Here is a 15,653-nt window from a genome sequence, read left to right on the forward strand (position 1 = left end):
CTGTGGTTCAGGAGTGGTTTAACAAGAGGAATACGACAACTGTGGCCAAATTCCTTGACACGTCTGTGTGTGGTGGCTCTTGATGCCTTGACCCCGGCCTCAGTCCATTCCTTGTGAAGTTCACTCAAATTCTTGAATCGCTTTTGCTTGACAATCCTCATAAGGCTGCGGTTCTCTCAGTTGGTTGTGCATGTTTTTCTTCCACAACTTTTTCCTCCACTCAACTTTCTGTTAACATGCTTGGATACAGCACTCTGTGAACAGCCAGCTTCTTTGGCAATGAATGTTAGTGGCTTACCCTCTTTGTGAAGTGTGTCAATGATTGTCTTCTGGACAACTGTCAGATCAGCAGTCTTCCCCATGATTGTGTAGCCTAGTGAACCAAACTGAGAGACCATTTTGAAGGCTCAGGAAACCTTTGCAGGTGTTTTGAGTTGATTAGCTGATTGGCATGTCACCATATTCTAATTTGTTGAGATAGTGAATTGGTGGGTTTTTGTTAACTGTGAGCCAAAATCATCACAATTAAAAGAACCAAAGACTTAAACTACTTCAGTCTGTGTGCATTGAATTTATTTAATACATGAGTTTCACAATTTGAGTTGAATTACTGAAATAAATGAACTTTTCCACGACATTCTAATTTATTGAAATGCACCTGTACATCCAGACTATATATACTGATATTTAAGTTTTCACTGATCAGTATCTTTAGCTTCCTTAATTTTTGATTTGCATAGTTACACATGAAAATTCAAATAACATATCAGTTCCTATAGCAGAATGGAAAATAAATGCATATTTATAAGCATCCTCAGATTACTTATTAAAGAGATAGTTCACCCAAAAAAGAAAATTCTTACATTATTCACCCTCTTGTCATTCCAAAACCTGTGACTTTCTTCTGCAAAACACAAAAGACAAAACAACATTGGACCCCAATTAATTTAATTGTAGGCTATGGGCAAAAAGAACACCGAAGCATTTTTCAAAATATATTTTGTGAAGAAAAGTCATACAGATTTGGAACACTCATCAGAGTCAATAATTACAGAATATTAATTTTTGGGTGTTAAATGTATTTTATCAGAGATAAATACTGCCCTTCTTATCAGAGTAGGCCTATCATAATAAAATATGTGTCCATTTATTTACACTAGTTCTTGCTTCAGCATTATGGGTAAATTCCATTCACATTCATACCAGACAGCCAAGCATAAGCAATGATGTGTGTGTTTTTGCAGAAGGGCCAGAGTAAGGTATACCCACGAGAGAGATTTACTCCACAGCTTGTTTAGATTCCGAGAAATATGTTAATATTTAGAATACATCTAAATGCATGCATGAGGAACCACTGAACAGTCTCTTCTCACAACTCAACTCCAAGTGGTATCTCCCGCTATGTTCTTTTTATGGTATTTGGGAAGTCTCCGCCTTTTCTTCACACTCATTTGGGCCTTCCTCCTTCTTTTCCTCCCTCCCTTGTGTTTTCAAAACAAAGCTGCAGTCAGTGAGTCCATGCCCCATTTGGTCAAAGCCAACGCCCGTCAAAAACACAAAGCCCCCGTTTTTAGAAAGTTCCTGACCACCCTCTTCCCAAAACAACCGTTGTGAATTTGTTTTTTTTGTTTTTTTACACATAATGCACATTAAGCATTATGCATGCACTCTCCACAGCTTTTTTTTTTGAATATATATGGACATGTCTGCACATAAGAAACAGTTGCAGCATGTCTCTACAGGATGTTTATGTTTTACTGCTGTTAATACCGGCTTCATTTGAGGCTTTACAGTAAATCACCTCGGTGATCTTCTATCTGCTCACTTCTGATTCACTTACTGTAACCCTGGGGAAGCAATACTCTGTTGAGCCGACTGCCGCGTGTCTAGATATGCTTATGTTTCGACTTCCCTGAATCTTGCAAATTTACGGTAAGCCCGGCTATGTTGATACTCCTGTTGAGGACGCTGATGACTACGATTAACAGATAAGTTATGAGCCGCGTGGTAAACCAGGCATCATGGACATAATATGTGTTGTGTTTGTGTGTGCATCTGACTAAATGACTGAAAGTAATGGGACTCCAGAGGGGTTGTGTGTGCTGGGAAACAGTCCAGTCCTCTCGTGTGTCAGTCCCATATTGTGGTTGACTTAACAGGAAAGGAATGTGAGGCCATTTTTTATACATCCTGGGCCGCTGCAGGAGCCCAGGGAAGACTCTGCAAATGTGTGTGTGCGTTCATATAGGCCTTTGTGTATGTGAGGATAGATCCACTCCTTGTTGTGAAACGCACAACATCTTTGTAAAGTCTGTAATCAAGTCTGCCTATAATCACGCAGAATGAAAACATTATGTTAACAACATGTCACTGAAACTGTCCTATTGAAAGCAAAATGGCAAACTAACAAGCTCTGGCTGTCATCAAAACACTGCTGCTGGTAATAGCTTCTTTTCTAAAAGCAAATAAGTTGGACCTTTTTTTATCTATATGTTGCTCCTTTTGACTCTCTCCGCTTAAGCAAATTATTTGCACTTGAACGCTTAATTTAATGACGTCATCAGCATGTAATACTGGCAATATGGACCTTGTCATGTACATATAGTATGTTCTCTCATACATGTGCACATCAAAATACTACAGTGAAAAAATAAATTGGTGTAGGATTTACTTAGAAACAGTTTTTGCTCAGAAATTGCTAGTAAATTTCCACAAATAATTACAAAGGAATGGCAAGTAACACATTGAATTAAATATTAAATTTTAAAGTTGAAAGACTGAAATAGTATTTTCTTGTAAAATGTACTGCAATGATCTTTATTTACAACGTCAAAAAATATTTTTTGAAGTGTACGTGTGCCGTGTCAGGTTTTATTACTTACATATTTAGACCTATAAAGAGAGAGAGAGAGAGAGAGTAGCTAAACAAGATACATACACTTAAGAGGCAAAATTGCATTTATAATATTAAAGGGGTCATGAAATGGAGAATCAAAATGTTATTTATATTTACACAAATAAGAGGTTACTCTCCGATAAAACCATACTGCACGCTTCAAAACTCAAAACTAACTCCTCAGTTTAAAATATAAATTATTCTTTTCTACCCTTCTGAAATGTCCGGATTTGAAATCGGGAGAACCTTGACATCATGATTTCCTCTAGACACGCTCCCAAAATGAAAATTAGCCCATTATTTACTCAGGTGTATATGACTTCCTTCTTTCAGATGAATCCAATCGGAGTTATATTAAAAATTGACTTTGATCTTCCAAGCTGTTTAATGGCAGTCAGCGGGTGTTGCAGTTCATCAATCCAAAAGAAGTGAAATAAAGCGCATGCATCCATAATAAAAAGTGTCTCACACGCCTCCGGGGGGTGAACAAAGGCCTCCTGTACTAAATCGATGCGTTTTTTTGTAAGAAAAATATCCATATTCAAAACGTAATAATCACTTTAATGTAGCTTGCGCCAGCAGTTGTACACGGAAGCAGCTCCGGGTGGATGACGTAAAATGTCGGCATTGCGCATGCACCGGGGATTCTCGTGAAAACCAACGTTTGTTTATAAGAGCAATGGAAGCAAAGTTTCCTTACTTTAGCAAAGGAAAACCAGTCTCCTCTTGGCTTATATCAAAATCCTCTGACATTCTTCTTTACAAATCCTCGTTTTGTACTTCTAATTTGTGACCATTGTCTCTCCCCTGCGCTTCTGCGTTCGTCACTTCTGAGCGGCGCATGCACAACGCCGACCTCATACGTCATCCGCCCGGAGCTGCTTCCGTGTATAACAGTGAGCGCAGGCTAGATTAAATTGATTATTATGTTTTAAATCTGGTTATTTTTCTTACAAAAACGCATCGATTCACTACAGGAGGCCTTTGTTCACCCCCCGGAGCCGTGTGAGGCACTTTTTATTATGGATGGATGCACTTTATTTCACTTCTTTTGGACTGATGAACTACAACACCCGCTGACTGCCATTAAACAACTTGGAAGATCAAAGACAATTTTTTATATAACTCTGACTGGATTCGTCTGAAATAAGAAAGTCATATACACCTAGAACGCCTTGAGGGTGAGTAATTCATGGGCTAATTTTTTTTATTTTTTTTCAAGATCAGTGCAACTTGTGCAAGTCTATCAGTTATATGATTTATGCATTCTAGACCAGATTTCCCAGATATGTCCCGCCTGGGATTTCTAAATTGTTTAAAAAAGCCAAAGGATTTTGGTTTAGTTTTTCTATTGACGTTCTCTACAGTCCTTATATATTATATATGCATTTGTATTGCTTTGGCTGCTCTCTGTAGATCCCACCTTCTCACACACTGTTGGTCCAACTAATTTTCAGTCTTTTTAGCTACCTTCAGCAAGAAAAAACAAACAAACAACAACTGAATGTTAGGTAATAGTACATTTTCATTCCAATTATAACATTCTATTTTAATATGCAATGGATTATCAAAATTCTTAATATTAAAATTTTTAATTAAAAGAAATAAAGAGTTATTGTTTTTATTGTTTTTGACTAATGAAACCTTGTAATTTAATAATAATAATAATAATAATAATAATAATAATAAAAAGTTACATAAAGAGCAAAAGCATAGATCTGACAGGCATCAGATTTTCTCCCAACAGTTTACATTAATTTAAAAATTTTATTTTATCTCAGTTAAGTCTGCGCTTATGAGGATACTCCCCAAAATGGTCTTTTGACTTCATTTTGTTTGTCCGTTCAAGTGCTCAAGTGCTCACATGACTCTTTTTGTGCATAAAAACAGCGCTCGAGTGCCAAATTTAGGTCTCTTTCGCAACATCTTGTGCTTGGCTTAAAATCGTTTGAATACTTAAATTGGAAAGACTTAAAATCACATGCATATGATAAACTTTCATGATGAGTCCAAATAAATCATTAATCTGAAGGTGGAAATTTCCCCCAGGAATTGCACCACAAATGATTCTTGAGCACCAAATCAGCTTATTAGAATTACATCTGAAGGTTCATGTGACACTGAAGACTGGAGAAATGACTACAGAAAATTAATTTTTGCCATTACAGGAATAAATTACATTATAATATAATAAAATAGAAAAGAGTAATTTAAAATTTCATAATATTTCAAAATTATGGTTTGTACTGTATTTTTCATCAAATAATGCAGCCTTGGTGAGCATAAGAAATTTATTTCCAAAACACTGAAACATCTTACCAACCCTAAACTTTTGAATGGTGGTCTGTGTTGTTGGATTTTTCCCCCACTTTTTTTCACTAAATGTAGTAACAAATGAAAAATTGCACACACATATTCAAGATACACTTTCAGAGTATTGTATGTTGTATGTGATTTCTCAATTTATGTTGGATGGTCTGAATAGTCCAGACATAAAAAAAAAAAGTAAACTATTTCCTCACCTTGTTTGACATCATACTCACCGTTTCGGGTTCCAAGCACTCTATCATATCCCAAATGTAAACAACATGTGGTGCTAATATACAATTCTGTAATACTACCAAAAAATTATGATCCTAACCTCTATCTCCATACCAAAATCCCAGTTGACCAGACAGTGATTCATCTTTTATGAATCATTAAAACAATGTTGTCCGGGACGCCATGAGCCTAGAGACTGTAGTGAACACAGTGACTTTTTAAAAGCTTAGCTTAAAGGTGTGCTATAAAAGAATAGTGCTCATAAACGGCTGCTGAGATTCTTCACTTGAAAGGGAGTAGGAGGCTTGGAACTGGAAATTGTATTTGTTACGTCACAACATATCAAGTGGATAATATCAATTCAAGATGGGACTGCCTATTTGTTAGTTTACAGTAACATATTTATTATTATTATTTTTACCAGCCTTAAAATATTTTTTTGTTATTAAAAATGTATTTTTTTTTTTAGTTTTTACTTATTTTTGTAATTTTATTCTTCTATAAATCTAATAAATACATTTTTAAAGATATATTTATATAAAGTCAGCCATAAAAATGTCCTGTAGTTTTATAGTCAAATTTTTCTTCTACTTTTTCTTCTATTTCCCCCCCGTAATTCTTATATACACTTTTATAACATATATATTTGGCATTGCAAAACTTTTAGAAGCAGGTCATTTTTTGCAATTATTTGTCAAGTTGCTATGGTGCAAAAATGACATACTTAATTTTTTAAAGGCACAAGACACAATATATGAAAAAAAAAAAGAAAAAAAAAAAATATATATAATTTATTTATTTATTTTTTTCAATGTGATGCCATTCGCCAGAAAAAGAAGTTGAAAGAAAAACAATAATGTGTCTAGTGCAAACATGCAGTATATTAAAAGGCAGACACTGAATTCCTAAAACTACTTTCCCTCCCGCCTGAGAGAAGACACTGAACCAGATTAGGTGTCTTTAACGTGAACAGTCTACTTTGTGCAAGGGCTGCTGGTTGGACCTGTGTGCTCTGCAGAGCAGCATGCTTGAGTAAGTGGGCTGTTGGTTGGACCTGTGTTCCCTGTGAGAGAGGGGTCACAGAATGCAAGCTGGGATGAAAAGAGGCCTCGTGGGACAGATTTACAACAGGGACATTGTGGTCAAACAGCTAATGGTTTGAGGAATTACTTGAGTATGTCTGAAAGAAAGAGAGAGAGGAAGAGGAGGGGCTGCTGTGCAGGAAGCAAGAGAAAGGGCAGAGATTCCCTCTGTCCTGATTTCAAACTGACAGTAGGGCCGTAAGGTTGTGTTTTTGTTTTGTCATTCCAGCTTCTTCCCTGTCCTCATTTCCATCTGTTCTTCTCTTGCTCTTCATGCCGCCTTCACCTTCCCGTGTATGCACACATGCACACACACTTGCAAAGAAACAAAGTCCAACTATCCACCTCCCCATCTAACACACATGGCTCCCATTCCCTTCATACCTCCCTGTGCCATCAGAGCCTAGTTTCCAGGAAAGAGGCTCTTTAATTGAGTTGACTCTTTACTGCTCTTGCAATGTGTGTGAGAGAGAGAGGACACATTTAGACAGGAAGGGGAGGTGCAGAGCGGGAGCTCATGCACAAACTCACACGTTCCTTTACTGTAAGAACTCATTTCCCCCCTCCTAACTGCCCGCTTTCTTTCTGCACCCTCTCCTTCTCCATCTCCTCAATTTTCACTTTGTTTGGGTCAGTGTCTGCACAATTTTTGGTTGTTGAACTCTACACCTACACATGAAACATGCACATTTAAAATGCACTAATAGCATTATCTTATTGTCATGCAATTTTAGTGCATGTTTGATTGACTATTAGTGTAGGTTATAAAGACACACAAGAAGATAAAAAATCTGTCACAACATGCACACTCCTCTGGCATCATGTATGTCTGTGGATTTTTTAAATAAATAAAACACACAATATTTTTTTCAAGGCTGGTAATAAATATTTATTGCCAGCTTTATATAAATATATATGTTATAAAAAATGTAAATAAGAATTATGTAAAAATAGAAATAATAAAACTAATACTTTAAAATAATTTAAGTGTTATAAGAATATATATATAAAAATGCATTAATTATATATTCATTATATATATATAAAATGAATAAATAATTAATGCATTTTTCTATAGGAAACAATGCTAAATACATTTTTCAAGGCTAGTAAAAAAAATTTATGGCTACTTTTATATAGACAAAATTCATATAAAATATCACTAATTTAAATTTTCTTATAAATAGTGATTCGTCAGAATCACTAAATTTCAGAAATGTGGAATAAATGTGTAATACTTAACTCTAATCCTTAAGGCGAGTAGTTGTACCCATTTGTCAAAATAGGCTAATACACAAACAATTATGCGTTTTTATGAAAGCTGCACTGGTCCCTGACTAACCTGTTCTTCATATATTGTCATTCATACATTGTCATTATTTACTTATACTCATGTCCTTCCAAACCCATACAATGCTTTTTTTCTGTGAAAACACAAACGGAGAAATTGACCATGGGCTGTCAGATCACACAACATAGTAGTAAACAGTAGTTCATATGATTCATGCACTATATATATTGCACTATATCAAGTCGTTTGAAGTCATCTGAATGCTTTATAGTCGCATGGACTATTGTTATGCAGCTTTGACATGAACTGTTGTTGAAAAATCATTCTACAAATTTACTTATGTTACATGGGGAAAAAAAAAAATCACACGGGATTGGATAGACATTCATTCCTTTAAGCAGAATTGGAATAAGGGATTGCATTATGTTTGGTCAAATCAGCATGTCATTAAACTACGATTATATATATTTCATAAAGCATAGAAAATCAAAGTGAACTGTTTAATTGTGTCTCCAATTTTCAGCCTTGATGTTAAGGGTGTTTCAAAAGATTGACTCATTATTTGTGTGAATATGACTAAGCACTTGTTAACATTAATAATCGTTGAGTAGGGCTCATCTGTCATCATGTATTTTCAGTGTGTAATTGAAACTAACAGTTCATTCATGTATGGCATGTATAGAAAATAATAATAATAATAATAAAATCCACAAGCATTTGTGCTCAAATTTCCACACAAATGTTGTCATGTTAAATAAGGGAAAAATATTAAATGTCATTCAGTTGAATCAATTAAATTCTCAGTCTGAACAATTATAGCTTAAACTTTTTAAAAAAACTTAATAATGTTAGTATTATTTAGTTATTGAAGTCATTTTAAATAATTACAACATACAACACTTTTAATAACAATTGTATCTGAGAAAGCAACTACAGATAGCGTCAGGTAACTTCAGCACTTGCAGATGTGTGGGACACATAAGGTAAGTAACTTAAAAATTTTTTTTACATTTTGGTATTTTAGAATAATATAATTGATCTGTTTCAGCCATCATAAACAACAGATTCACTGACCCATTAATGGTGGGAGAGTCTTCGATTGAGTCAAATCAATACATGTAGTTGCTCTGCCAGATCACTAATGGTGAAAACATAAAGCTGACTTCTCACATACATGTGCAAGCGATTCCATACATACAAGAACATACTCAACTTTCATTATCTATTATGTATATTATGGTTTTATGTTACAACTAATGTTGTTTAATTCATGTTTATTACATTATTTTGGTGTCGTGTGTTACCATGATGGTGTTTTTGTATTTTTTTTCTTTTTACAGAATTATTATGGCAACCTGAAGATGAGATCTGTTTTCAGATTTGATTGATTTCTCTGGAAAAATAACATAGTGCTTTGTCACTAGTCACATGTGGGGAAGACCAAGAACATCATCCAGACTTTTCTATGGAAGCCTTCAGCCTGGTTTAGAGTTGGCCATTGACAAATACTGCAAACTTCACTATTGTGAAATCTGACTTCCACAAGAAGGGGCATCATATTTACAAACAAATGGTAATTAATCTACGCGAAACAGAACTCAGAATCCAAAGTGTAGCTTTGAACAGCTTAAATCATTTAGATTCAGTCAGATTTACTGAATAATATTGTGTGCTTGTCACTGCATGTGCAACTTGCATCTAGCCTGACAAATGTTTTTTTTCTTCTTTTTTTCAAACAATGGAAGATAAATTCAAAACTCCATTATTTTATGTTGGTTCATAAAAGCCTATTAAAAGCAAAAGATAGTATTGATAAATTGGTTTACTGACAATTTCTACAGTACTTTCTGCTGTTCAGTGCACTGTGCACAGCAGAAATAGGCTGAAACTGTACTGTACTACTTTAGCAAGCGGTATAAAACCGAACTTAAGCCTCAACGAACTACTTGCACACAGTCTGACCTTTCAAAGATGCATTAGTAGTCTTCTGAAATGCATTAATGAGCAGTCACGGCATGTTTCTGATGCATCAGTCTAATTATAGGGTATGCAAGCATGTTATTTCCCTTAAATATGAATGTCTTACTTACCAGAAACTAACCTGGGTGTGACAGATTCTTTGAGCACCATTGAATTGTGACTATTTTCAAATAATAGATTATACAAAGTCATGTCAAAGAGAAACCACTCCCATTGAAACTTTTCAACTTTTCTTTGATGAAATCAACATCACAGTAAATGGACCAAGGAAGTGTGCAGTTTCACAATTTCTGTTCCTCTTGTGTGCCACCCCTGGAAAAGTGATTGCTAGTGTGCTGTCTGCAACACTGACGCAAACGGAACAGCCATTATACAATATATCTTCCTTCCTGAAAATATTCCAAAATACCACAGCCACAAAAATAGAAAGCCTGCAAGAACCCATTATTGTCAATGTACCTTAAAGATGCAGAAAACACCAAACTCCACAAAGAAAGACAATTTAAAGCAATACCATACAAAAGTCACAGGATATCACTGTTTAGAAAGATGGAGTTGTCATTGTCTGGCAAAGAAAGAGTGTAAGATATTTTTGCAATTTTTATTTCAGCTTTAAAATGAAGAAACTTCTTATCACCCTCTGTTTTCCACATAAAGTCCTAAAATAATAACATTACAAATATATATATACATAATAAAAAAATCCTTGAAAAAATCATGAAAAGAAGTTGAACACTTCTTTTATATTATTAACTCTCTCTCCATTTGAAATGTTTACCATCATTCTCGTCTTCCCCACTTGGCTGTCATCTCTATTTTGCTTCACATCCTTCCCCTCCTTTTACTCTACTCAATCGCAATAAACAAGACCAAAATAAAACTCTTGCCATGTGTTCTTGGAAACACTGATCTCTAACTTTACCTGGTATTCTGCATCTGGTCATTTTCCCAGATGTTTTAGAACTGATTTGACGAAGTAACAACTTCTTGAACTTGATCTTTCCCTGTGGGGTGGGAGGCCAGGACGAGATCAGCTGGGATTCGATTCATCATGAATGACTTGATCTGGTAAACTGGTCCAATTTTCCAAAGCACTGTGTGAACATCATGCTGATGTGTCACGTAGGACAAACAGAATCCCGCAAATCCTGCAATTGTGTGTGTGTGTGTGTGTGTGTGTTTGTGTGAGTGTGTGTGCATTGGCAACGAGAAACATCAGACTGGTCTGAATTACCAGCAATATGGTGAAATGATAATCCTGGCCCCAGGGAGACCCATGGCACACTTACTCGAACACTCCTTTTTCTCCTGTAGTGACAACAGACGGTCAGCTGGCTAAACAGTTATGTTGCACAAATCCTATGACTGTCCTGTGGTGTGCTTTCTCCAATACTTAAGTTTAATAAAGAAAAATATATATATTGTTATTATTATAAATAACATTATTGCTAGATGTTTAATAATATTGATACAGTCAATTACATTGTATTAAAATGTATTCTTCTTATTATCATTAATTAAAAATATAATAAATCATAAATAATAATGATACAATCAATTAAAATGTATTAATTACAAGTCGTTTATTAAAATACATTAAATAAAGAAAATTATTATTGGCATTATCAATAATAATAATATTAATAATAAAAATGTATTGTGAGATGTTTAATAATTGATAAAAGTTTTTTTTATTAAAATGCATTCTAATGATTATATTATTAAATATAATACAAAATATAATTAAAATAATCATCAATAATAATAATAATAATAAATAAAATAATTAAAAAATCTATTTATTGCAAATCTATTTATTAAAATATATTAAATAAAGAATAATTATTGCTGTTGTTATTTTTAGCAATGATAATAAAAACATTATTGTTTTTCTTGTTGCTGTCTTGATGTTTAATAATATTGACAGTCAATTAAAATGTATTTCAATATTTTAATTATTTATATTATATTATTATTATTATCATTGTCAAAAAAAATAAAAAATTCACCAATAATAATAATAAAATTGATTAAAAATTATTACTATATAATAATAATAATTTCCAGAAAATGTACTGGAGAAAAGACTCAACAGGGTAGTCACTTTGGCTTGCCAATGTAAGCCAGTCAAGTTCTTCCAAACCACATTCGGTAAACTATTTCTTTATGGACTTTGTGTCATACTGGAACAAAAAGGGACCCATTCTGTAAATGTTTGTCTAAGGAGACTGCATGGCTGCATGCTTGATTTTATGCACCTGTTAGTAAAGGGTGTAGCGGCAATAGTCAAAAAATAGTCACTAACACAACACCACAATCACACCATTTTAATGAGACTTTGTAGGTCAAACATCTCGGCACCATCACAGAAAACCAGCATTCTCTAAACTTTCCTCACACATAAGTTCAGAGAGACTAAACTCTGCAAAATAAGCATAATGCTCTCTGCATAAAAATACTGGACAAATTCCACAAGGAGCAGTGATGACTGTAACAGGCCAGTAGGTCTGAAAAGCTGCATTTTCTCTGTGACGCCACAGCGAGGGCAGCCAATAATGCTCCATTCTTTTAAAAACATTGATCTTACAGCACTGAGTCCATTTATCCGGGAACATACGCAAACGCTCCAAAACAACACGGCTGTTTCCATGGCAACGGCAGGGCTGGGGCCACACGGACAAATGAGTTCTATTTCATGTAGGCTGAGATTTCTTAACACACAGCAAGCAAATCGCTTTGTTTACTTAACATTTTCTTTCCGAAGCACACATGGCACAACTTTTCCCTGAAAAACTAATTGCTGGAAAATAACTGCGTTGCAGCATGTTAAGATGTAAGTTGCAACATTTATGAGCTCTAAGCAGCACATACCAGATTTTTGAGAGCAAAACTCTAAATTTCTCTTTAGGTTGCTAGAATTAATAGAGATGATGTCACAAAAACACACAAATGACCATATAAATAATGCGTTAGATCAAAATGCTTGGCAAAAGTTTATTTCAATTATATCTGTGATAAAGCACATATTATAGTCCAAAGGTCTTAGATTATTGATAGTTTTTATTTTATTTAGCAAAAAGCTAAATGCAGCAATTTCCATTATAATGCAAAGTTGTAAAATCTGTTCAAAGTGAACAGGGTCACTATCAAATTTGTAATGGCATTAACATTTACATTTTTCAGCAATTTATGCTGGGATACAATGGCTATGTTTTCAAGTACATTAAGAAAGAATATAGATTATTATAGACAGTAAAGTCATAAATGATAAAGTTTTAAGTAAAATATCAGGACAGACCATTGTTACTAAGCGTACACTCTTCAATCCTCCAGGGCTTTTTTAAAATTAGCAGCAGTAAGTCAGGAGAGAATATGGTACGTCATTTCTTTAATGATTGGCTTCAAGTTTTTTGACCCCAGTTCAGAGTGGAGCTAAGGACTCACAACAAGGTCAGGAAAGGAGAGATGTTGAATAATTAACTGAAGAGAAAAATACAGGAAAAAAGGGAAGGGGTTTAATAGCGATGATGTTAACAATGGCAAACGTTAAGGTTTTCTATGACTCATTCTCACACATGTGGTCCAGAAGCCCCAGACAGAGCTTTGGACTGCACTGAAGTTTCATTGAGAGACACTGGTTTGTGGAGATCATATCTGAACCACCAGAAAGAAAGAAACCACAGAAACTTACTGTAAATGTGGGAAATTGCAGTAGACCACCCACGGAGACTCACAGAATTAATGATAAACCTTTGACAGTTGGAGTTTTACAGTAAGTATAAATACGCACACACAGGGAAACAAAAGACAGAAAGGAACACAAAATGGACGAAATCCGCTGTGGATGCCGTCTTCCTGTAGTTCTCATGGATTTAGGAACTTTTGATTTCCAGGACAGCTCACACAGGCCAGGAGACAGACGAGAGAGAGAGAGAGATGTGAGTCACTCTTAGGAACAGATGTGCCCTCTCACGCCACCTGTTTCCATCATCAGCATTCATCCTGACTCAAACTTTAACCTTTGGAAGTTTGTCACAGAAAAAAGTAAATAAATAAAAAAATAATCAATTCTGTCTTTTCTTACGTGTGAGATGTAAACTGCGAGAGGTAAACTCAGAATTCCGAGGAATAAAAGTTAGAATTGCAAAATGTAAACACAATTTTAAGTTTACAACTTAACGGTTTACGATATAAACTCACAATTGCAAGAAAAAAAAAATCATAATTGACCCTTCGTCGTGAGTTTGATTGACAAGCGATCTGAACAATCATAACGCCGAATCTGCCATTGTCCGACAAACAAACCAAACAGGACAGTAGATTAACACTGGTAGATTGGAACTTGAAAAATGGTGTGTATTGACGTCTTTCCGCGGTTGAAACAAGATACCTTCTGATGTTCATTCATGTTTATTTCGTGCTATTAGTAAAGAGGAAGAGATGCTGCTTGAACTGAGGCGCTACAGCGATCGGTGACGACACATCAAACTTTAAAGAGCCACAAAACAGTATTTACTGCCTGAATTTCTTAAAACAAATGACAAAATTTGAAAGCAGAGACTTTGTTTCATACCTACTCCGTCTTGTCTGTCGGTGCGTTGTCAGTGTCCTCTTTGCTCCGCAATGTATTGTTTTTTAAGGTGGGTGGGTCTTTACGAAGGGTCAATTGTAGAAAAAATTTCAAAATTGTGAGATGTAAACTCAGAATTCTGAGGAAAGACGTCAGAATTGTGAGATGTAAACACAATTACGAGTTGACAACTTGCAGTTGTGATATATAAACTCACAATTGCAAGAAAAAAGTCAGAACTGTGAGATAAAAACTCACAATTATCTTTTTTATTAGCCTCACTATGACTCTTGATTTGTGAAATGCATATAGACATGTTTGCGTGTATGCATACATGTGTAAACTTGTCAAAACAAAGTGCATGCACATCTTCATGCTATTTAAATCTGCAGCGGCTAACAGGAAGACTAATTATATGTCATTTGTACTATAGAGGAAGCATTTTCAAAAAGATAAAAAAAAGTTAAAATACAATACGGCTATGGGACAAAGGTCTGTAAACAGGTCACAACCCAGTAAAGTCAAGAGCCACTGCTATTGTACATAAAACTTAATGGCTAACTGCAGTGCACAAGTCTGCAAATCAGAGACCATAATAATAATAATCAAAGATTATTTTTTATTTAAAATCTGGAAATAAGCAAAGTTCCAGAATTAAAAAAAAAAAATTTAAACTAAGAAATAAAGACAAAATATATTTTAAAATTACACATAATTTCAAGACCACCTGACAAAATTACTCTTTGGAAAAGTCATTACCATGGAGATTCACTTACTTTTATCATCTTACACTGTAAATAATTACTCAATAGCCTAAACACAAATTTTAAACTTCTGTCTTATTAGTTCAATCAGATTGTGTTTGTCTACAAGTGTGAGTTAGGTGTAGACCAAGCCATATTATACGAGTAATTAGCTAAGAATTGCAATTAATTCCATAGGGTTTATAAACTTTTTCTTGCAACTGTAAATTATGTGATCATGTGAACTTTGTACAGATGATCCGATGTAACTGACATTAACATTCTCAAGTGATGTTAAAGAAAAAGTAGGACAAACCAAATACAAAGACATTCTGAATTAGTCCTTTCTGGACTGTTCATTCACACATTCTCCAGTCCAGTGACCTACACGATTCCTCATGCATTGATCCTGTGATCATTTGTATTACTGGCCATCAGTCATGTGTGGTGATTGCTTCATCTGCAATCTGTTGAAATGGAGTCTGGGGTCAAGGCTGCCCGCAGGATTGGCTCACTGCTGTCCGGAATGAGACTTCATGTTTACTCAAGG

The sequence above is a fragment of the Sinocyclocheilus grahami genome, unplaced genomic scaffold (genome assembly GCF_001515645.1).
Source record: "Sinocyclocheilus grahami isolate Dianchi unplaced genomic scaffold, SAMN03320097.WGS_v1.1 scaffold36.1, whole genome shotgun sequence".
Classification (NCBI taxonomy): Eukaryota; Metazoa; Chordata; class Actinopteri; order Cypriniformes; family Cyprinidae; genus Sinocyclocheilus; species Sinocyclocheilus grahami.